We start from the raw sequence: 22,735 nt of genomic DNA, 5'->3' as shown, positions 1-22,735 counted from the left end.
ACATTGTCCAAAACATATAATGTAATATGGCAAAGAATTTTCTCTCAGGTAATTAGTTCAGAGAACTATGAAAACATTTTAAGAAAATAATTTTATAATAGCTTATAAACATCTGTTTATAGTTTTCAAAAAGCAAGATTATTTAAATATTTAAAATCCTATTAATTCTACATGCACATTTCAAAATGTTTTCTTCTGCTTGATTAGGGATAACAATGTACAAACAAATTTTAAAGCCTCAAATCTCTTATTGAAAAAAGAGTATAAAATTATACCATGTAAATATTTATAAATTTACTTTATAATATAAAGTAAATTTGAGAATTTTGAGAATAATGTAAACTTCAGAATATACAAGGGATACCTAAATATCAGATACAATAACTTATTTATGGGTATTATTTTAGCCACTCAACCCTGGAAAAGCTAATAGCCATGCCTTCTCCCCATTCTACATTTCTTCTTATTCATTCTCTATTCCCTCAGGTGGTTCTCATTGCTAATGCCCAAATGGCATCAACCTGTTGTTTAGCACTTCTATGAAAAGGCTAGCCTGCTGGCTAATTTACCAAGGGATTAAAGCCCTGAAACCACTTCAATCTGCTACTTTGTTTCCATGTAAAAGCCTTACACAAGACGCCAGTTCCCTCATGTTAAAATTGAAAATCTCTTTAAAAGAAAGACAAATTCAGTGTAAGAACTGTTTAAGAGAGAAACCAAAAGTAATATTCTGCACCCATGAACAGAGCTATGAAGTTGCGAACAGAGCTATGAAGTTGCAGTCAGTATGTCAAATCCTGCATTATATATTAAAAACAATTTCAGGTTAAATGTTTACAATTTCATAAAATTAAGGGAATTAACACAGGCACCAATGGTAGTATGAGTGGGGTGGAGGATGAGGTTTAATGTAAAACTGTAAATATAGTTAATCATTGCAGCATAACATTTAATTTAAACTCATATTTGTGTTCATTTTGTTGAATGACAAACATTATGGTAAGTGCAGTAATTCACACTGGAAAATGGAGGTTCCAAAAAACAAATAAGTAACTCTCCGAGTTTCTGATTTAATAATAATAATAAAGGCCTAAAGATTCATTACTCTCATAAAATTTGAAGGTACACATAGTAATTAATGTTCCTACGGGAAAAAGTGTGCTAGCTCTATTTTTAAAATCAGAATAAGCTTTATGTTGCTACATTTTATGTTATGCATAAAACATTTACATTTCTTCCTGTTCTATTAAAGCTTAATTATTTGTAGTCCAGTAAAATCACAGTGATACCATCCTTTAATTACTTCTTTACTCCATGAAAACCACCACAACAGTTCCCACAAACTCTGTGTTAAAGGGCAATTAAAACATTGAAAAAAAAAAAAACCTTTATATTTTTAAGGGGTATTTATTACCCAATTTGAGTGATAGCAAATTGAACAAACGGAAAAAATGTAGTGAACGTACATTTGTCTTATTAAAGAAAAAAGAACTAAAATGCAAGTACATATTCATTATATCTTTACTATACTTCAAATCTGTTTTATCCAAAACTTCAGGTTATCAGAATTAAAGTAGAACTGAATATTAAAGAGGATAAGTTTCCATTTTAAAATAATCTCGATTTTCTTGAAAAGTATTTTCCCAGTTCAGTCGAAAAAAATTTGCAGTAAATTTACAGATAACCCATTATTCCACAATATTTCACTGATGTTTATTTATTATAATCCTGAGAAGGGAGAAAAAGCGCAATGACAAAGCAACTGACACAATAAGAGCCAAATCATGAAGTAGTTTATAGCTTATAGTAGTGACCTGGACTAGATTATTCAGGGGAGAAAACAAATATTGTTTCTCTCTTCATTTCTTCACTATCATGACTAGTGTCCCTTGCACCTACTGGTGGCAACAGCACAGATTTGTTGGAATGAAAAACAATGCCAGCAATGGATGTGTCAGTGCCAAAGGCTTAAGAAAAAATAAATGTGCTCTAAGTTAGGATCTGTGTGATATTCAAATTCAAAGTACTTCATATAAGGACAGGATACTCAAGGTCCCATTTCAATCACAATTTTATTATAGTGACAAATATGAAATTCTGACTACCAATAAAAATACTGAATTTGTTACACTTCTGTGCAAAATTCATGACCTTGAAAGATATCATGCAAGCTGTCACCCCCAAGGACCATAATGGATTTGTCTTTAAAGAAAAATGTTTAGAGTATGAATTACCAAATAAATTTTATGTAAGTTTTCACATTTAAATCAAGACATGTAAATTACTTTTCTTAGTTGATATCTATTGACAAAAATCACATTAAGTGGAATTTTAGAAGCCCTTTAATCAAATTTGATAATAATAAAATATATTTTAAGTATTTCTTTTCTACCAAAGCTAAGATGGATTTATTTTTTATAGTTTATGTCTGAATTGGCATGTTAAATTTTATAAGGTCCAAATTAATAATCATTAAATGAAAATCTCTTAAGTTGCTCATAAATACATTATACATTAATAATCAATACTAGTAAAAAATAATAACTTCAATTTCAGCCTTTAAGCAATTGAGAAGACAGTTTATTGATTTTCACGTATTTTAAAAAAGTCAAGCAAAAATATCAACAAGAAAAACAGGGAGGTTTTCCAAGTTTATATTTCTGTTGGGGTGTATTTCTTAAAAACAAAACTCTTGGGGCATAAAATAATTGTTAAATTTTATTTCTGATTAAAATAAAATTTGAAGTAAACAGATACAATACTGATCATGTAATGATCTTCAAAGAAATACCCACTTTTTGTTTTACTTAGAGAAAAAATCAAGACTAAACTGTACAGTATAGAATAATTTCTACCAACCTCCATAATTCGCCAGAACCAGACTGCTTCTGTGTCTCTAAAAAAGGAAGCAAGACATTGGATGCAAAGCTTCAATGAACTATTATAACACGCTTTTCCAGTCCATTAAAAGAAAGTAATTTAATCAGTTTATAGTTTCTCAGGAAAATCTCATTCAGAGAAATTTTATTGCCAGCTATCTAAATAGTAAATACCTATTATCCTCTCAAAATGAGTTTTTGCTTGCCAAGGGCAAACCTATTGCTGTTATTGTAGAGCTCTGTTAGAGAAAGAAGAAGTTAAAAAGGTTATAAAGATACCATTAACGTCATGGGATTGTCTTGTCAGGACTCAAAAATGCTTAGTAATTGAGAGTTTTATTCAAAATGTATTAGCACCCATATAAACAGCACAGTTAATAGGATGCTTTAGGCTTTATTTTGTTACAGCCCAGCAAAATCACCTACAAACAGCTGAATACTGTAAATGTATCTGCTGGAGAGCAAAACTCATTTTATCATCTGGTTCTAGCTTGAGTCTTTGAAGAAAATGTCAATAACATACACACAGCTTAAAGGCAAATCTAGATCCAACCAATGAGAGAAACAGAAAAAAGTATAAATAATAACTAATTGGTCTCGACAGCATGTGCCTTTGGTAGAAGTATGAGGGTAAGCAAAGGGCAAATGCTCTTTATTTAATTTATATATTCTAATTTAAAAAGAAATTGCCATGCATAGCTTATATTAATGTTCATTATACAAAGTTATGAATGATCACATTGAAACAATAGGCAATAAGTATAAAATAATTCAATCATTTTACTTGTTAGTCCATTGATGACTTACAGAAATAAAATGATCTCCCTTGCTAATTTTCTGATTTTGGAGATACTGGAATTACATAGATAACATTCTACTAAAATTTTTTTAAATTTAGGAAATACATAATACAACCAGAAGTTATTCATCGGTCAGTTCTAACAATCATATAAACAATAAACATTTAAAGAAAATCTTTAAAGATTACATGCCTTAAATTTTTGAGTATCAATTATACTGTGCCTATACTTTCTTCTCCTCAAATCGCTGTCAGTATAAATCTGGATATACAAAATTTATAAAAGTAGCCTGATTAGGGACTGATGTCCTGCTTTCCATACATCAACCATAAGTAGAGTAGTAGAGAGAGAAAAAGCTCTTGGTAAGGTAGTTTTTGAATGGAGAAGAAATTGGATGGTCAAACTTTATGGGCATATATGTCAAGTGAATAATGGAAGCACTGAAATAATTAAACTCCAGCTACACTTAACCAAGGTAGATTCTACTAACCCAAATGAGCCTGTTGTGGAATTCCTTTCTGCCTTCAAAATCCAGCTCCAGCATCACCTCCTCCATTCACTTTTCCTAGACAACTTCCACCATTCCCTTACCTCTATACCTGTATAAGACTCTGTTACCCTTAGTATAGTGACTGTCTTCAGACAGGGAGTGTAAAATGTTCATTTCCATATACTTAGCACCTGTCATGTTATCTACACATATAGTAAGGGGTCAAAAAATGTTCATTAAATTGACAACTAAGCCATGATTTTACTTGGACTGAAATTCAAGGTGATTTGTTTCTGTGAACTGGCCAAAGATCTTATCACATAGTTTTCAATCAATCTCCATACCTCTATATATTATATACAATTATTAAACATCTTACACATCACATCTTACATAATAAGTATATTACTTTACTTGCAGGAAAATGTAAAGTGGTTCAGAAATAATGTATACACTTAGTGAAGTTTATTGAATGCCAGGAATAACAGGAAAAGCAGTTATGGAAACTGATCTTAGAGTAAGTATACAAATTATCAATCCTTTAGCTTAGAAAGTAAAAGAATACTCAGACCACTTTTTGTTCTCGTTCAATCTAATTTTCACCCAGACTTTGCTCTTTTCTAATCTAAACCATAAGTAAATAAATAAATGAATAAACAAAGAAAGAAAGAAATGGTGAAGGTAGTTACTTTGGTGCCAGTCTGGAAAAACACATTTCACTACCATTGAGACTGAGGGAATGTTTTAGGTAGAAACAGGTGGGGAGTGGGATGGGGGGGGTATCATGTGGTAGACTCCCGATAGGCAGATCACACTTTGAGAAACTGACATTTTGTTTCCAGTGATAGTTGAAAGAGCTGAGGGGAAAATAACAGTTAACCTAGAGTTTATTCAAGAGTGAAGCAAAAACAAAGACATTTTAAATTAAAAAAAAAAAGAAAAGAAATAAGCAAAGGGCTCTCTATCTGACATTTTCTTTCTCTGAAAATTTAATCTGAGATTAATTATTAGACATCTTTGCTAATTACATGACTCTACAGTACACCTTTACAAAAAGAATACTAAATTCTAGTATTTGCTGGCAAATCTGATGAAATATGTCTTTGAGTCCATCAGTTAGAATAAGAATAGTAAATTAATTGTGGATATCCTTTATAAGTGTTTCCTCTGTTCCCTTATTATTCCATTTTTGAAGGAAACATTAATTTTTTTTAAACACTAATTTTTTTAAATTCCCAAAATGGTACTTGCTTAATGGAGGAAAATAATCCAATAAAGTAAATTCTGAAAGTTTCACTCTTACTCCCATTCTGCAGTAATGAACAGACTTTAGTGCCAGATGTTTACTAGAAATTTCTGCAATGATAAAAATGTACTATATTTGTGCTACCCAAATAAGATAGCTTCTAGTCACATGTAGTTATCAAGAACTTGAAATGTGAATAAGTGTGAATAAGAAACTGAATTTTTAACTTCATATACTTTAAATTTAAATGTAAATTGCCACACGTTGCTAATCCCAGCTCCAGCCCTGACCAGCTATGTGACCTCAGGCAAGCAACTTAACATGTCCATGCCTCAGTTTTCCCTTCTTTAAAATGAGGATAATAGCAGTATTTAGTAGTATTTATCTCATAAGACTGTAGTAAGGATTAAATTATACAACTCATGTAAAGACTTTAGAAGTGCCTGAAACATAGTAAATATTTAGAGTTCTCTTAAGTTTGTTAAGATATATATAAGATATATGTATAAAATTCAAATGTATGTAATGCACATATACTCATACAAACATATCTATCTACACATAAATATATGTAGCATTTTATTTTTAAAACTAGGGTCATACTATTGACACTATTCTGAAATTAATATTTTCAATGAACAATGTACCATAGACTCCTTCTATTTCAAGACATGGAAATATTTATTGAACACGTGTTGTGTGTCCATTACTACGCTATGTGCCTAGGTGCCTAAGATACAGTATTGAACAAGTTAGACATAACCCCAACCTTTACGACAATAAACAAAATTATTAGATCAAGATAAGCAATGGAGGAAGGGATAGCTACTACAGATTACAGCAGACAGGGAGGCTTCTCTGAGGAGGTGAGAACTTTCATCTTCATATAATCCATATTCATTGGCCAGTGAGAGATGGGCACTCATTCACATACCCATATCTTAACCTTCTACTCCTGTCTGTCTCACTCCTTCTAGAGAGCCTCATGAAATGCCTAATACTCCCTGCCCTTCCCTTCCCTCACCTCCAGTTCACACTTACCAAGCCATCTGATAAACATACCCAATTCTTGAGCTTCACCCAATCTCAGCATCCATTCTATCTCCAACCCTATCATGTCCCATCTCTGAACCTATATTGTTCCTAAGCTGGAACGTTCTCTAAAATTCTTCACCAATTTCTAAATACCAACTTAACCCAATTTTTCTCTTTCAGACTAATTCTTAATCACAGGGGGTGACATTTAAGATGAGATCCTCTATATATTAACCATGGGAAGAGGAGAGGGAGAGAGAAGTGTGATGGGGAGATGGGAGAGGGAAGAGTAAGTTCGAAGGCACTGAAGTGGGAAAGAACTTACTGCACTTGAGGGCTTGAGAGAAAGACTACAACTGGATCATACTAGTAATTTATTTACTGTTTCCATTATTACTGGACATTAAAAGTGTCTCCGATTTTTTTATATACAATGCTGTAATAAACATCCATCTATATACATCTTTGAGACATGTATTAATATTTCTATAGAATGTTTTCTAGAATGCTGCATCTTTTAAATTTTGATAGGCATTGTCAACTCACTGGCAAAATGACTCACTGACTCATAGGTCGGATGGTTTTTCCGTCTCTGTATGTATATATGCACCCACATATGCATGCGCATGTGCACACACACATCATGTATATATATACATGAGTATAATCTGAAAGTAATAAGATGAAAGTAACTGAGAATCAAACTCACCATGTCACTGTTTCACACAGATGGTATATGTTTTATTTTGCGGCTAGAAGCCAAGATAAAAAATTCCATTACCTGTCTCTTTCTAAATTCTATTATTTACTAGATTGGGTTACTGATACTAGTTACACATTCTAAAGCAAAGTACAATTAAGTTCTAGTGTGATTTTGTCTAATGCTTCCCTAATAATTGATTCAGTTGTGGATATCTCTGGCTATTTTATGTAAACTAGTGAATAAATTCTAAGAAAATTTAGGCATATTAGAACTCTGCCTTAAAAAACAGACTTTTGGAATAGACAAAATAACATGATGAGTACGGAGTTGGTACACTCTTGTGGGTAAAAGCATGGGCATTACTGATGCTACATGATCACTTACTAAATGTTTGACCTTTCTGAACTATTGTTTTCTCACATATAAGATGGGCTTAATAACAGTAGCTCTTCCATGAGCACGCAAATTAAATGCATTAATCCAAGTAATGTACTCAGTTCAATGCCTGGTGCATTGAAAGTACTCAGTGACTCTTAGCTATTGTTGCTATTTTCTTTGAGTTTTGAACTAAGTTTGCAGCAATAATGTATATGTACACTATAGGTGAATGTGTAGATTCCTACTGTTATATTCTTATGTCCTTCAGATGTCCAAAATTCAATTTTACTATCTTAGTCATACCTCTGCACTAGAGGGTAGCCATAAGGAGTTCTTGACTTCATGTTTTACTATTACAGCATGTGTGCTGCTAATGGAATTGTCGATTCTGTTAGCTATATATTCCATGAACTGGTTTCATAGCATCATAATGTTTAGTTAGGGCTGACATCTAAGTAAAGCAGTGAACATTACTTAAGACATAGATCTGAACATATGAGGTGAATTTGTCTCAAACTGCTGCCCATTCCAGTAGCTGAGTTGATTCAACTGGGTCCATTCTTTCAGAAGAATGTCCTTTCCCTTAATATGAACAAATGTCAGATGCTTTTTTCCTTAACAGAAATTGAATCGAGAGAGAGGGAGGGAAAGAATCTACCCAGATTTAAAAATAAAATAACAAAAATAAAAACACCACTGCCCCTCCCATGAAAAAGTTTACAATTGGCATTTGTATTAATTACATATAATGTACAGTTGGCATTTCTGTGTAAGACCTGGGCAAAATGTCAAATATTTTTAACTATTATCATAGCTAAAAGTTAAGTCTCTTTAAATGGACAAGGGACTCACATAATGTTAGGTATGAAGTGATTAAGCAGTAATGCTCCTAGCTCCTACTTCTATTGAAAAATTTAATAGTGTTTCATGAAAAGTGTTATGATATCCATGTTAAAACACAGTTAACTCTAATAAATAACTGCAGCATGTACAGAAGAGGGTCCAGCTTGACCGAAATTATCTTCTTAAACACAGTACAGTAGTAAGGGGCCTTCACTTGTTAATTAGTGAGAAGCAGCAAAGAGCATCAGAACCCATTGTGTATAAATTTGCAGAATATGGTATATAGGTATGCAGAGTGGGTGAGCTCAGACACTCTCCACAAAGCTTTTTATTGTCTTCATCATACAGGTAAAGAACGCTTTCACAGTATTGTTTGCTTCAGTTAACAGAATTGGTACTTTCTTACTATTGGTGTTAAGGTTTCCTAGATGGGCAAAATAGCAAAGCAGCACCTCTTTCAGAATTCTGGTTTAATAAGGTTTATTTCTCTCTGGGTGTGCTTTACATTATAAATGATCCCTACTTTACATTACATTTATAATTCAATGGATTTGCCTCTAGTGACCTGTGAAAAATACCTAAAATTAGATATTTTTAAAATGTCAAAGCTTCATTTGACTCTGATATGACCCACAAAATACCTTTTTACAAAATACCTTTTAAGTCAAAGTGCCACTCAATTATTTTTCTTACTTCTTTCTGGCTTTGGATTAGGCCTTGACTCCCCATCTGCGAGTAATCCAACTTTTAAGTTTTTGTCTGTCAACAGTAAAATCCAAGATCCCAGAGTAAGCTCCTGGAAAGGAAATACTTGTTTCCAACTGGCAAAGATAAAAAATAAAAGGGAGCCAAGCACTTTAAGAGAAAGAGTCTTAATCCTACATCTTCATATGTTTACTTTTAGTGCAAGTTGTCTGCGTATGAGAGCCTAGGATACCTTTTCTTTCTCCTGGAAATCTGTAGGTATTTTCAGCATGTGTTATTTCAACTCCTCATATGAAGAATGCTCCCCTGCTCTGAGATGAGAAAAGACCCAATGCCAGTAGGTGCTAAGAAATGTTCTCCTATTTTGTCAATCTTATAAATACCAATTATGACTCACTATAATGCCAAACTACTGAAAAGATAGGTGAAACTGAGGAAAAGGGTTAATTGCTTATAAAGTATAAAGGAAAACAAACAACAAAAAATTATGAAAGATATAGCCCCTCTCAGGAGGAGGGAAGAACAGAAAGAAAAGAAATAAATAAATGCAGCACTGATATTATCATAGGGTATATTATAAACTCATAATATTACTAATTTACCATTGTGTCTCATATAATAATGACAACCTTTATATCTAATTTTCATGTAGCTATACAGAGGAGGTATGCAACTGTAATTTGCCCTTCCAATTTTGGAGAGCTATTGGAGTATATTTATTATTGTACACAAAGAAAAAGAATCGGTCACTTACATTAAGTATTCTTGAATATTCAGATGCTTGAATTTACTCTTTCAGATAACATCACTGTGTAAGTACCAAAATTAAAATGCACACAAATCCATTCATCAATAAATTTCATTTGTACATAGTATATTCTAATAAATTAAAATTAGAAATAACCATGTTCTTTGATGAATTACTCTGATTGATACCACTCATGCCTGACTTTTAATCAACCTCTCTACTTCTCAATTTCCTTATATGTAATCTGGGGATAATAATCTTGTTCTATTTACTTCATAAGACTCTTGTAAGATAAGAGAAATTAAATGTATACTGGTTAGTACAATGCCTGAAATTGTGACTGCTCAATAAAATAGTTACTACAAAAAGGCATATCTACTTGTTAATGCTATCATTACACTTAGGTTATTTTCAATCTGATGTTTTGTTTTGTTTTGTTTTTAAAGATATTTTTTATTGTTATACAAAATATTATACATAAACTGCCACAACACAGACACATGCTATCCCTCACTCCAAATCCCTTGGCTGTCCACTTCCCACATTTGGACCAGGCTCTGGCCAGGTCCAAGACCATAGCTTAGACTATAGGTGTGCAAGGTAAATCTGGCCCTGGCCAGGATTCACTTTCTTGGACTAATTTTTGTAATTTTAAATTCACTTTTCTTCCATGGAAGGTATTTTGGTTTAGTATTTTCCTTTTGATCTGTGAATCATCGGGCCTTGGGCTGTGAGGTACTTAATTTGGCCTGTCCAACACTCTCCCAACTGTCACTTAATGGAAGAGGTTCAAAGAAAGAAAGAAATCTCTCTGCTTCTGGACATAGGGCCTGAAATTATCATCTCGCAATCAACTCTCTAAGTTAAGTCATAGCAAGACTGCTACTCAAATCCATTATCTGAGGAAATTCTGCCTAAGCATATTGATCAGATAAGATCAAGGTATTCTTCCAGAAGGAAACAAAAAAAGGTCTAGAATGGTGTTTCCCAGTGGGTGCAGATACTGTCTGTCCCTAGGGCACTTTGGAAATTTGTGATGATGTTTTTAGTTAGAGTGACTGGGAGAAGCAAATGGCACAGGTCAAGGATTCTAGAATTCCTGCCTTGCTCTAGAAAGAATTATTCCATGTCCCACATGACTTTTGAATGCCCTATCAGATACATATGTAGATGAAAATCTTTTTTATAATTATTGAGTTTAGAATCTAAAATACACAAAGTATTTTTGATATGGCTTAACTCATGCTTGATTTTGAATGATGCAACTACTGAGTAGATTGAAAGAATATTATACTTTTTGTTCAAAGCTTTACTGAACACCACTGTTAACCATTTCAGATTACGTACCAAGGACACTGTATACATGTAATATGAGTTGCCAGGATACGACACACTTGTATTAATCTGCATTTATAGCTATGTCATTCATTCATGTGTGTATGTATATGTATATCCATGTATATGTACAACCTTACTTCAAAATGTCAAATATAAACAAAAAATTAACAATATTTAGTTGAATATTTGAAATTGGGCTTTGTAGCTTTGTCTATAATTTAATAGTTGCCAACGTACCCATTTTGCCCAAAACATTTTTTTTCTGATGAAACAATCAGACTGTTAAATAGGTAAATATTTACAAAGAAATAGTAATGTCTTATGCTAACTGTTGCCTGAACACTCTGCTCTTTCATTTCTCCATGCTTTTCATATGGAATAATTTCTGATCTTTTTTAAATTGTTAAATACAAACTTATTTATTGTTAAGTACCTATTATATCTGACTACTTCATTGTTTCCTATTACAGTTGAACCTGAGTTGCAAACAAATCAAAATCTTTTATTACAAATTACTTTCCTTTCATGTCTCCCTTATGTTAGTAAGGAAACTGTATTGATTTTTAAAAATTGTATATGTAGGTAAGTTATATTTTCTCCATTTTTTATTTCAGGAAACAAAAAGGAGTGCTTCAGAATAATTATCATACAAAGAAAATAGTAGGACCTATGGGGTTAAGAACCATCAATCTAGAAATAAGCCTTGCCAGTTTCCTTTCCCATTCTTAAGTTAAAAGTTACTCAGCATATTGAGTCTTTGTACATTGTAGAGAGTAATTAAAAGCCTAGGTTTCTAGCTGTGTAACATTGGTAATGTTACTTCATTTCTTTGGGCCATTATTTCCTCAGCCATGAAATAGGAACAATAATATCCACTCATAGGGTTGGTGTCAAGATTAAATGAATTGCTATATGTATAATATCTGCAAGAGTGCTTGGCACATAATAATTGTTCAATAAGTATTAAGTATTATTTCCATTTGTTATTATTATATGCTAGGCCCAGAATGTTCTTTCTTTGCTTTCTTATTAAAAAAAAAACCAATAATCTAAACGAGAATACTGATCAGTGGAAAAAGATGTGGGAAATGTAGACATGGCTTCTTTTTCTAGACAGGTGAGAACTTGAGAAAAACATACAGTAGATGAAAGAATGATATACATTTTTGATCAGTAAGGAAATCTGCACTGGACAAGTGGAAAGTCTAGAAATTACAAGGGGAGGGGGACAACATCATCCTTTAATGCCAAGTTTAACTATTATCGGCAATTTCATTTATTCTTCCTCAACTTCCCCAGTTAGAACTAATCATTCTTTCTATAACCCTTTATCCTTACCCATCATACGTACAATAACTCTGGCTTATATACTAGTTGTATCTATATCCTCCAACTTGGCCATGAACTTCAAAGGAAGGATCATATTGAAGACAAATTTTGTTTTCCCACAATGCCTGGTAAATTGTCAAAATATATCTACATTTATTACTGAGTCCTAGTTAAGCTGTCATTTTTTAATTAATGAGACCTTTGAAGAGTCCTCTAACTTCTCTAAGCCTCATTTCCTCATGTTTAAAAATGATAATATTAATATCAGTACTTCTTATTTCATGGCACTACATGAGAAACATGAAATAACATGAGACAATGTTTTGAAAATGGTAAGAGAATACTTAAATGTAGAGTGATATCACACTAATATATCAAAGATTGTTTTTCTACAAATATGTTAAAAAGTACATTATATATTTTTAAGCGATTTCATCATGTGTAGAAAGAGATTTTTAAAAATAAAAGAATTTATGTCTAATTTTAATGAAAACCAGAGGAGTTAATCCATGTAAGAAACCTTTCCATTATATTGATGTTTGGTGAAATCCATCTATTTGAATCAGTACTGGAAGCTTCCGTAGCAACCAGCTAGGTAAAGACTGCTTCCCAATCTAGTTATTTACCTCACCGACGACTTCTTCATACTTATTTGGCACTTCAAGCACATTAAACAGTTTCTTAGCCTGACAAAATAATAGATTATGCTTCTATGCATTCTTTTTATTATCATGGCTATAATTGGTGTGTGTGTGTGTGTGTGTGTGTGTGTGTGTGTGTGTGTGTGTGTGTGTGTATTGTCTTTGAGATGTCTTAAGAACCTCTAGTGAGGACATAGAGCCAATGTAATTTTGAGAAGGCTCATTTTACAAAACATCCTATGTGTCAAATCAGAATTTTTAAGAAACATATCTTTTTAAGATATTTATACAAAGAGAAAAATTGTTCCTTTCCCCTCCAACTAAATCCTTATCCTTGGCCACATGCTAAAAGATTTTCTTGGTATTTTGTCTGAATTTGGAATAAATGCAGTATCAATATTTTCAAGTATTTTTTCTATAATTTAAAACATGTTAATTTTTTCCCCTCCTTATTTCACCATAGTTTAAGTGATGAACAAAGATATTATAGCATCCTGTCCAGAAACAAACTATGGGATTTTAAATGTAAGTACTGTAGATGACTGATGAATTTGGTGTGGATGGTTCATCCTTATAAATTCTAGTTGGCTTAAAAATATATGTGTATTTTTGTAAGCTAAAGGAGCTATCTTAAGGCTGTTATCACTATTATTTGACTTGTAGGCTGTTTCTATTTTTTACCAAGCAAACAGTATTTACTTGATTATACTGGTCCTTTTAAAAGTTCCCAAATTGCTGGATCTGTATTCCAGATCAAAAACTGGAGTGCCCCAGAACCCAACGCCATAAAAAAGACCTAAATGGAGGTGGAAATCTTCTCTAACTAGAAACTTTGTAATTGAATGTGATTAAATAGCTTTAAATTGCCTATATTACTGAGAGAATAATCAGGTTTATCAGAAATAATTCTGATATTTTTATTTGAGACATATACAGAAGTACGTCTTTTATTACTCAGAGTTCATATCTGAATAATAATTCAGTTGATATTCTGTAAAAGAAAAGCTTGCTTAATTCTAAAGATCTGTTATGCATATATGCAATTTAACACTAAGAGTTCACTTTAGTGTTCTCTTTAGGGCTTCAAAAGAAATATTCAATTGGAGTAAGACACAGAAAGTTTGAACAACAAAGAACCAAAATTTTCTTTTTCAAAGACCACTGCAATTCACCAATTTAGTCTCAGTATAATCTGGGATATGAAATTCCCACATTATTTCTTTTCCTGACACCATTTTTAGAGAAAGTATTGTAATTTATGATTTTATCTTATCTCAAAGCTATAAATATGACAATAAATTCTTCAGTCTACCTTGCAGCCAGGACTATTATTTCTGCATACTTTATCAATGTTGGTGCAAACTAACTATATACTGCATTTTTTAAGTGAAAAGTGACCAACAAACATAATTGCACATGTGAGTGTGGATTACATTATATTGTTATATAAACTAAAAAATAATATGTACTTCATGTGTTTTTTTCCCATAAATAAAGTGTTTCCTAGTTTACTGTTGTCTTTTTAAAATATTCATTTTATTTTCATGCACTATCATGGGTAATAAAGTCTTTTTCTATGATTTCACTACGATAAGTAATAAAAAAAATTTTAAAGACTGAAACTATGGTCTTTGGATAGCTACATTAAATAAACGATTAGAAAACTTAAGAATAAGTAATTTCCAAAATAAGTGACCAGCTCAGATTTTTTATATCACAAATGTATAGATATTACAAATACTCAGACAAAAGAAAGAACAGTTTCACAGTAGAATGTGGGGAGCACTCAGTAGGGGAAATTCTCCTTTCCTTTGTAATCCTACATTCTATAGATAAAGAAAAATTCAGGGAAATTAAATGAGTAGGCTATAATAACAATGAATATGCAGAGAAATCAGGCCATTTACATTTTAGGGAAAAAAGTGTAGAAGAGTTGGAATTCAAATCTCAATTCCTATAATATTTCCAAACTCAAGGAAAGTTGGTGATGGATAACTCCACAGTTATAAAAATGTGGTTATATTCCATTTACTGAATATAATCCCTGCCCCAGTCAACAAATAAAAAGGACATACAAAGAATTCACCCCACCACTACTACCACCTGTCTACTGAACATAAACCTGTCTGTTCCATCTTACTGATTTTTTAAATCACACTCAACCCAAACTCTCACTTTTTTTCTTTAGAAGATAATAATGGCAATATGAGACCTGATAAAATACAGTAAAAAGCACACCATAACTGATAAAGAAGACCTATTTGTACCTATGTGGTGATTAAAATTCCAGTTTTCAGTAATTAAATATTTCTATAATATTTCTAAGTATTAAAACATTAGTGGTTTTTTTTGGAGTTATACTGCTTTTCCAATATTTAAAAAACTCTGAAATACAATTTGTGTTTTGTGATCTTTCCAGAAAATTATGTTTTGTGAGGAAGCCAATGAAAAAAAACAATTTGGTCACAGACAAAACTCCTCTTCTCATCTCGATTTTAAAACTCTTGTATGTATGGTATTACTATTTTAAGTCTCATTTCCCAATTATTGAGTTGTTATTGCTTCATCAAGTGGAGCAATCTGAATTTCCTCCAGAGCCAGTTTGAGTCCCATTTACTTCTAGAGGTCTCTGAAAAAATCTTAGGACTGAAGGGAGGTTGGAATTCCTTATGAAAATGGTAAGAGGTATGTGGGAGGTGTCTTAGACAGCTTGGCCTGCCGTAACAAAATACCATCAACTGGGTGTCTTGAACAACAGACATGTATTTTCTCACAATCATAAAGACTTGAACTCCAAGATTAAGGTGCCAGCGTGATTGGTTTCTGGTGAACCAACAAGGCTCTCTTGCTGCCTTGTTGACAGCCATCCTCTGGCTTAGCCTTCATCTGGGAGAAGGAGAAGAGAAAGTTCTCTGGTATCATTTCTAATCAGGACACTAATACCATCATGAGGCCCTGCCCTTATGTCCTCATCTAAACCTAATTATCTCCCAAAGATCCCATCTCCAAATATCATTACATGCGGGTGGAGAGCTTTGACATATGAATTTGGGACTCAAGGGGACACAGTTCAGTCCATAGCAAGGGGATGAAGAAAGACAATGCAGAGGGAGGCTGGAGGCCTGGTTCCAGCTCTCCCCTGAATCCTGACCACTTTTCTTCCTCTAGCGATAGATTTCCACTGCTCCCCTCCCTTTTTTCTTTTCCAAGGTCAAATCTACTTAGGGTCTGACCCCTGTTTCTTAAAGAGAATTTATTTTAACTAGTACATCCTCTCCCAATCATCTCATAGGAAAGAGACAAGAAATGTCCTTCACCAGCCCTGGTCTTTTCTTAGGTGAAATGCATCTGAAGACAAATTATAGATGACAATCTCACTTTAAAAAGAAAATATTGTTATTAAAACTGGTATTTCAAAATTATATAAAAAAGAAATGCACATATTGTTTACGTCATTTTGCTCTATTACTCAATTACTGTCTTTGTGCTACATAATTCACTTAGTTTTAGACACATAGAGGACACTAAAAAATGTTAGTTCACTCTCTTCCCTCTTCCTCTCTATTATATGCTTCTCCATTCCTTCAGACTACTTTGCCAGAAAAGACTGTTTAGAAATCCTTTCTGCTATGGCCATGCCACCCTGAACAAGCCAGATCCTGTCTGATCAGGGAAGCTAAGCAGGGTCGGGCCTGGTTAGTACTTGGATGGGAGACCACCTATGAAGACCAGGTGCTGTAGGCATAAAAAAAAAAAAAAAAAAAAGGGACTGTAAACTGACAAGGTCCTTGCAATCTGTGAGGTCAAGTAACGGTTGCCTTGCCTAAAAAAAAAAAAAATCCTTTCTGTGGCGCTAAAACCCTGGTAGTAAATACTTACCTGTTGTTACTGATTCTTCTGTATCTACCTGACTGTCTTGGCTCCGTAATGCATTCCAAACTAAACAGAAGTAAATTTTCACACATGAACTTAAAAGATATATCTAGATCTCTCAAGAACTGGGTTTAAAAATCTAAGCATATAGTACTTACTCTACTACTTAAGGAGCTGTGTGACTCTGGGGAAGTTATAGTACCTCTCTAAGCCTCAGGTGTATTAACTGTTAAATGAAGACGTAATAGCTCTTCTCTTAGAGGGCTGTCATTAGGACTTAATGTTATAATACATAGAAAGAACCTAATACAATGCTTTGCACATAGTAGACAGTATATGTTAATTTTTTGAGAGTCCCTTGAGATAATCCTCAGTAATGACTTTTTTGTGTGTATTGATAAGAATAGGATTAATAAAGTGATCTATCCCACCCACCCCCAAATATTCTAAGAGGAAGAAAATGTAACTCCTGCAGAATCTCTTGCTCAAAGTCTCCTTGTCTGTAAATTACAATGACTTATTTTATATGCTTCTAATAGAGAAGTGAATCCAGCATCTTAATTTCCAAGATGAGGTAAGAAGGTTGTGTTTTACTTCGCCACAAAACTTTCAATAAATGAAAAGAATTTTCATTCAGGGTAACCCTGGTGCACTCTGAGATCTTAGCCATGGTTTCAAGTAAATCTCTCTATGTCTGCCTTACTGTTCAAATGATATATCAGCTCTTAGGTCCTCAGCTACATGGTCAGCAAAGATACCCATTTTCGGCAAAGGCTGGAAGCAGTATCTGAGCACTGCTCTATACACAGAGGAACGGTCAAGAAAAATATTCTAACTTACCGTTTTCTCTGATGTCTTAAAACTTTAGTCCCATTAAGAGAAAAGCGATCGAAGTAAGACCTAGCTTGAGAGGAAAATCATTCCTAATTCTGGCAGATCTTAAGAGCTTTAGGAAAATGAAAAAAGGTGGGTGTGGGGGTGGGGCTCTCTACTTGCTCTATTCTGGTTATCAGGATTATATCCTGCTTCAAGCTAAATGAAATAATGTAGGTGATGTTCCTAGCATACTATTTGGTGTTAGGTTCCTTTATTTTCCTAATGAAAGCAAGATGTGCATGAGAGAAAAATTGGTGGATCACCACAATTTGCATGGTAAAAAGGTAATCAGAGATTTTTTCCAAAATCTTTTTTTTTTCATTTCTGTCAGCAACTATTTCCTTCTTCCCTAATTTAAGAGACCTATAAACCAATTTACTTTACAATGAAGTCTATAAAGCCTATCTGTCTGGTTTGTAAACTCTGTTAATCAGATGGATTCTGATAATGCCATTGTTTTCAACTTTTAAAACCCACTCTACACTACACTCTCAAATTAAACAAAAAAAACTTGGCCATACTTGAGGTCTTTAGTTTCTTCATAATAGTGTGTTGGTCCTATAATGCAGCCTCAAGCAGGTATCTTACTCCAAGGCCGAGGTTAACAGTGGCTTAACTGTATCAGTCTATGAAAGAGCTTTTTTTAGGGGGAACTCTTGTTCTAACTTTATAATGAGAATAAATTGGTAAACAGGGATTTGCTTTACTGGCAAAGCTGAAATGTATTAAATAAGTAAGGATTACATAAAATTTTAAAGTAAATATTTAAAATGACTAAAACTTGTATAATTTAAATAAAATATTAGAAATTCATATAGTATACTTTTCCTATTTTTTTAAATAAATGAATAAGTTTTAGTTTTTAAAAATATAAATAATGGCTCTTTACTCTTAAAGAGAAAGATTATATCCTCAAAGTTAAAAGATGCTAAACTGCTTTTTAAAAAAAATTGCCTTTCTAAAGCATATACTGTATCTGTTTTCTAAAACATATAATTCTTTAAAAATTTACCCACTCAATACCTTGTAATCATCTCTAAATCTAATGGGACATAAGCGCATTTCATCAGAGATGAAATTCGTCAATGACTGCTAAAATGAGAATCAAAAAATTATTATAATCTAGTAGTTTGGCTTGCAGCAAGCATTAATCAGAAGTCATAATAAATCCACATGCTTCTTTAGACAGCACATTAGTCAAACAGTTTTCTATGATAACGACATTGACTAATGGGCTGTGAGTTAGAAGGGTCAATCATAAACTCATCAAATGCTTCATTTAATTTCTTAATTTGGACAAACACAATTTGTTTATGGGAAAGATATCAGGTGTTCGTGAATGAATAATGGCTATGAAACCAAACTCCATTAATCAGTTCATGATTACAAATGACTTAGAGATTGTTTATTCTAATTTCATTCATTTGGGTCAACAAAGAAAACATGAGCAAATGAAACCATTTGGAAAAAAATGGCACACTTATTTCTCCATATTTAATAAGGCAATGATAAATATTCTTTCAATAATTGTATCAAAAGGACTTTATTACTAAGGCTGATACTATGCTTCTTATAACTGAGTTTTAATGCCTATGATTTATAAGGAGACCAGGTAGGAAAAAACAAAAAACAAAATTGTACACTCTTCAGTGCTATTAAAGTTACACTCATTTTATAAGACTTTTCTCTGATTTCTCAGGCAGAAGGTGTTTTTCTATGTTTCTACTGCACTTTATACTTTCCCTGACACATAGTAGGGTCTCAAATATCTGCAAAATAGATGAATGGTTTATAGTATTATGTGATATCTTAAGGATCTGTTTAAGTATCAAGGGGGCAGAAATACTGCCTTAGGAATCTGTATTTCCACTGTCTAGTATAAGCCCTGGAACAATTTATTTTTGTTCAAACGGATTCTAAGTACTCTATCATGTAAAATTCTGATTAAGTTAATTTAGCGACAGTAAAATTTGTAGTGTTCTCCAATTACCTTAAAAGTACTTGAGGACAATCATCTAAGGGAAGAAGCAAATGTCATCATTTTTTAATTACTAAAAGACATCTGTTCTCTCTTCGCTTTTCCTTTCCTTTTTTTTTTTTTTTTTTAACTGTCACTAAATGGCACTTAGGGTAAGTGGGACTTCTCTTTGGACTATCCAGAACTTATTTCAGCAGCCATCAGGTGCTGTGCTGGATAAGCTTGATTTGCCCATCCTGATCTACTCTGTGACCACCTCCACCCAGACTGGCTGGTTAATTTTATGGGCTGCACCAAATAGGTTACCTCGCCCTTCAGCTACTGTTTGAGTTTGGCCAGTAGAAGACATGGAAGGCAGGAGGAAAGAGAGGTTGAGATGAATTAGAGGGCAGGAGGAAAGAGAGGTTAGGGTTTATTTTCTGCTGCCCTGGGGTTTGACAGTGGCTACCTTTCAATTTTTTTAAAATTATTAAATTTACTGTGATATTGGTTAATAAAATTATATAGGTTTCAAGTATACAGTTCAATAATATGTCATATGTATATTGCATTGCGTTCACTACACCAAAAGAGCTGGCCCTCTGTCTTCAGCTCCTGAAAAGCTAATTACCGTGTTTTTATGATTTATGGTGGGCCTCTCAGACCAAGTCTGATATTTACGTTATTGAGGCGACTAAGGGAGGAGCCAGCCACACCCAACAGTATTAGCATGGGGGCTGGCCATGACAAAAAGACTAGCTATTGGAGATTCAGGGCTTTGGGCCACATGGAGTCAGCCTAACTTCCTGGAGACTGGCTTCAATGAAATAAGCAATGAATAAATCAGTCATGCCTATGTAATGATGCTTGGATAAAATCCCTGAACACTGAAGCTTAGGTAAGCTCCCTGGGTTGGCAATACCCCATGACTATTGCCACACATGATGCGATGAGGGCGACACATCCTGAGGAAGACAGGAACTTCCTTTGGAACCCTCTTAGACTCAGCCTTATGTGTCTCTTCCATTGGATGGTTCAAATTTGCATCATTTCCCTGTAATAAATGTGACCACGAGAACAATAATTTTCAGTTGATCTCTGAGTTTTTCCGGGGAAGGATCGTCAAAGCTGAGAGGGTGGTTTGGGGAAAACTCCATATTTGTAACTGGGGTCGGAAGTGTTAGCAAAATGAAAGACTGTGCCCTTAACTTCACAGTTTGGCTAACTCTGGGCAGTTTTCTAAGCTTAAATGCAATTAAAGATGGATGAAAAAAATACGGTTAAAAATTTATAGAGTTGACTAAATAAAAACTTGAAAATTCTATATGTTAAAATTAGCAAATAAGATTTAAAAAAATCACCCTAGTAATAACATAAAACCAAGAGAACAGATACAAATATTGATAAAATATTAAGAACAGAGAAAAATCAATAATAAAAACACTAAATGCCTACAAGAGTTAACACTGAAAGGATATAAACTTACAAAACAATTATTGGGAAAACAAAAGGGACTAGTTGCAAAATGATATAATAGAGTTTAAATATTAGTCATATCAACAAATGTCAACAAGCTTAACTTACCTATTAAACAAATTTTCAAATTAATTTTTAAAGGCAACACTTAATTATACGCCGAACACAAGAGACATACCTAAAACAAAATAATTCAGAAAGTCTAAAAGAAATGGTTAAAACTAAATAAGCAAGTGGAGACAATACAGCAGAATTTGGGATCCTGATACCTAAGTAGATTTCAAGCTAAAAAAACATTAAATGTGACATGAAAGGATATTTTTTAATGCTAAAAGAAACAAGATGAAGATATTATAGTTAATAATATCCATGCATCAAATACCATAGCAATTACTTTTATAAAGTAGAAACTACAAAAAATGCCACAGAGTATAGACAGAAACAGATAATGATAAGAATGATTAACACATTCTCAGTATGACTGGTAAACTAGACAAAAAATAAAAGGATATAGAAGAGCTAAAAAGGAACATAATCAATAAAGCATACAAACACACACACACACACACACACACCTCTAACTTCATATTTTTCAAATAGGAAGTATACTTTCTTTGCAAATGTACATGGAATATTAATAAAAATAAAACATCAGTAAATTCCATAAAGTAGAAATAGTACGCAAACTACTCTCTAGTTAAAACATAATAAAAATAGAAATTAATAACAAAATCATATTGCAAAAAGGCCCTTAACCTGGAAATTAAATAACTCCTGGGTCAAACGGGATATAAACCCAAATCATAGAATTTCTAAAAACTAATAACAAAGCACTATACTCAGAATTTATGGGATATGTTTGTAGCAGTAATAAGAGAAAACTGAAAACATTATTATAAACTTAACTCTAAAAATTTAAAAATGAGTTAAATTTCCAACTCAAAAAGCTAGGACAAGAACAATAAGCAAACTAAAAGAAAGTATAAGGAAGTAATAAAAATAAAAGCAGGTTGGAAAATAGAAAAATGAAAGATAAAAATAAATCATTAAAATGCTCACTCTTTTAAAATTTAATTAAAACATTTGACAAAGAAAATATACAAAATAACAGTTGAATAGGAGGAAATAATCATTGAAAAAGAAAAACTCTAGTCATAAGAGACTACTTTGCAGGCCTCTATACATTTGAAAATTCAGATAAAATAGTAATTTACTAGAAAAATCCAGTTTACCAAAATTAAACTTTTTACAGATTAGAAAGATTAAACATACCAAATTTCATAGAAGAAACAGAGAAACTTTTCAACTACAAAAAAGGCACCAGGTCCATACTGCTTCATAGGGGGAAATCTACTAACCTTTTGAAAATAGTTTTAATGCTGTGAAAATTATTCTAGAGCATGGAAATTAAAGAAAAC

At 32.8% G+C, this 22,735-nt stretch overlaps 1 protein-coding gene and 1 pseudogene across 1 annotated transcript in view; one reads left to right on the top strand and one right to left on the bottom strand.

Moving 5' to 3' along the window:
* RSRC1 (arginine and serine rich coiled-coil 1) overlaps positions 1-22,735 on the bottom strand; it is a 372,620-nt gene that overhangs the window by 117,336 nt on the left and 232,549 nt on the right. The gene's annotated exons all lie outside the window — the stretch shown is intronic.
* Positions 16,761-16,879, top strand: LOC111732908 (annotated as a pseudogene).

This window comes from Pteropus vampyrus, unplaced genomic scaffold (assembly GCF_000151845.1).
Source record: "Pteropus vampyrus isolate Shadow unplaced genomic scaffold, Pvam_2.0 Scaffold12, whole genome shotgun sequence".
NCBI lineage: Eukaryota > Metazoa > Chordata > Mammalia > Chiroptera > Pteropodidae > Pteropus > Pteropus vampyrus.
The sequence above is the reverse complement of the archived record's forward strand: the minus strand, read 5'-3'. Positions and strand labels throughout refer to the sequence as shown.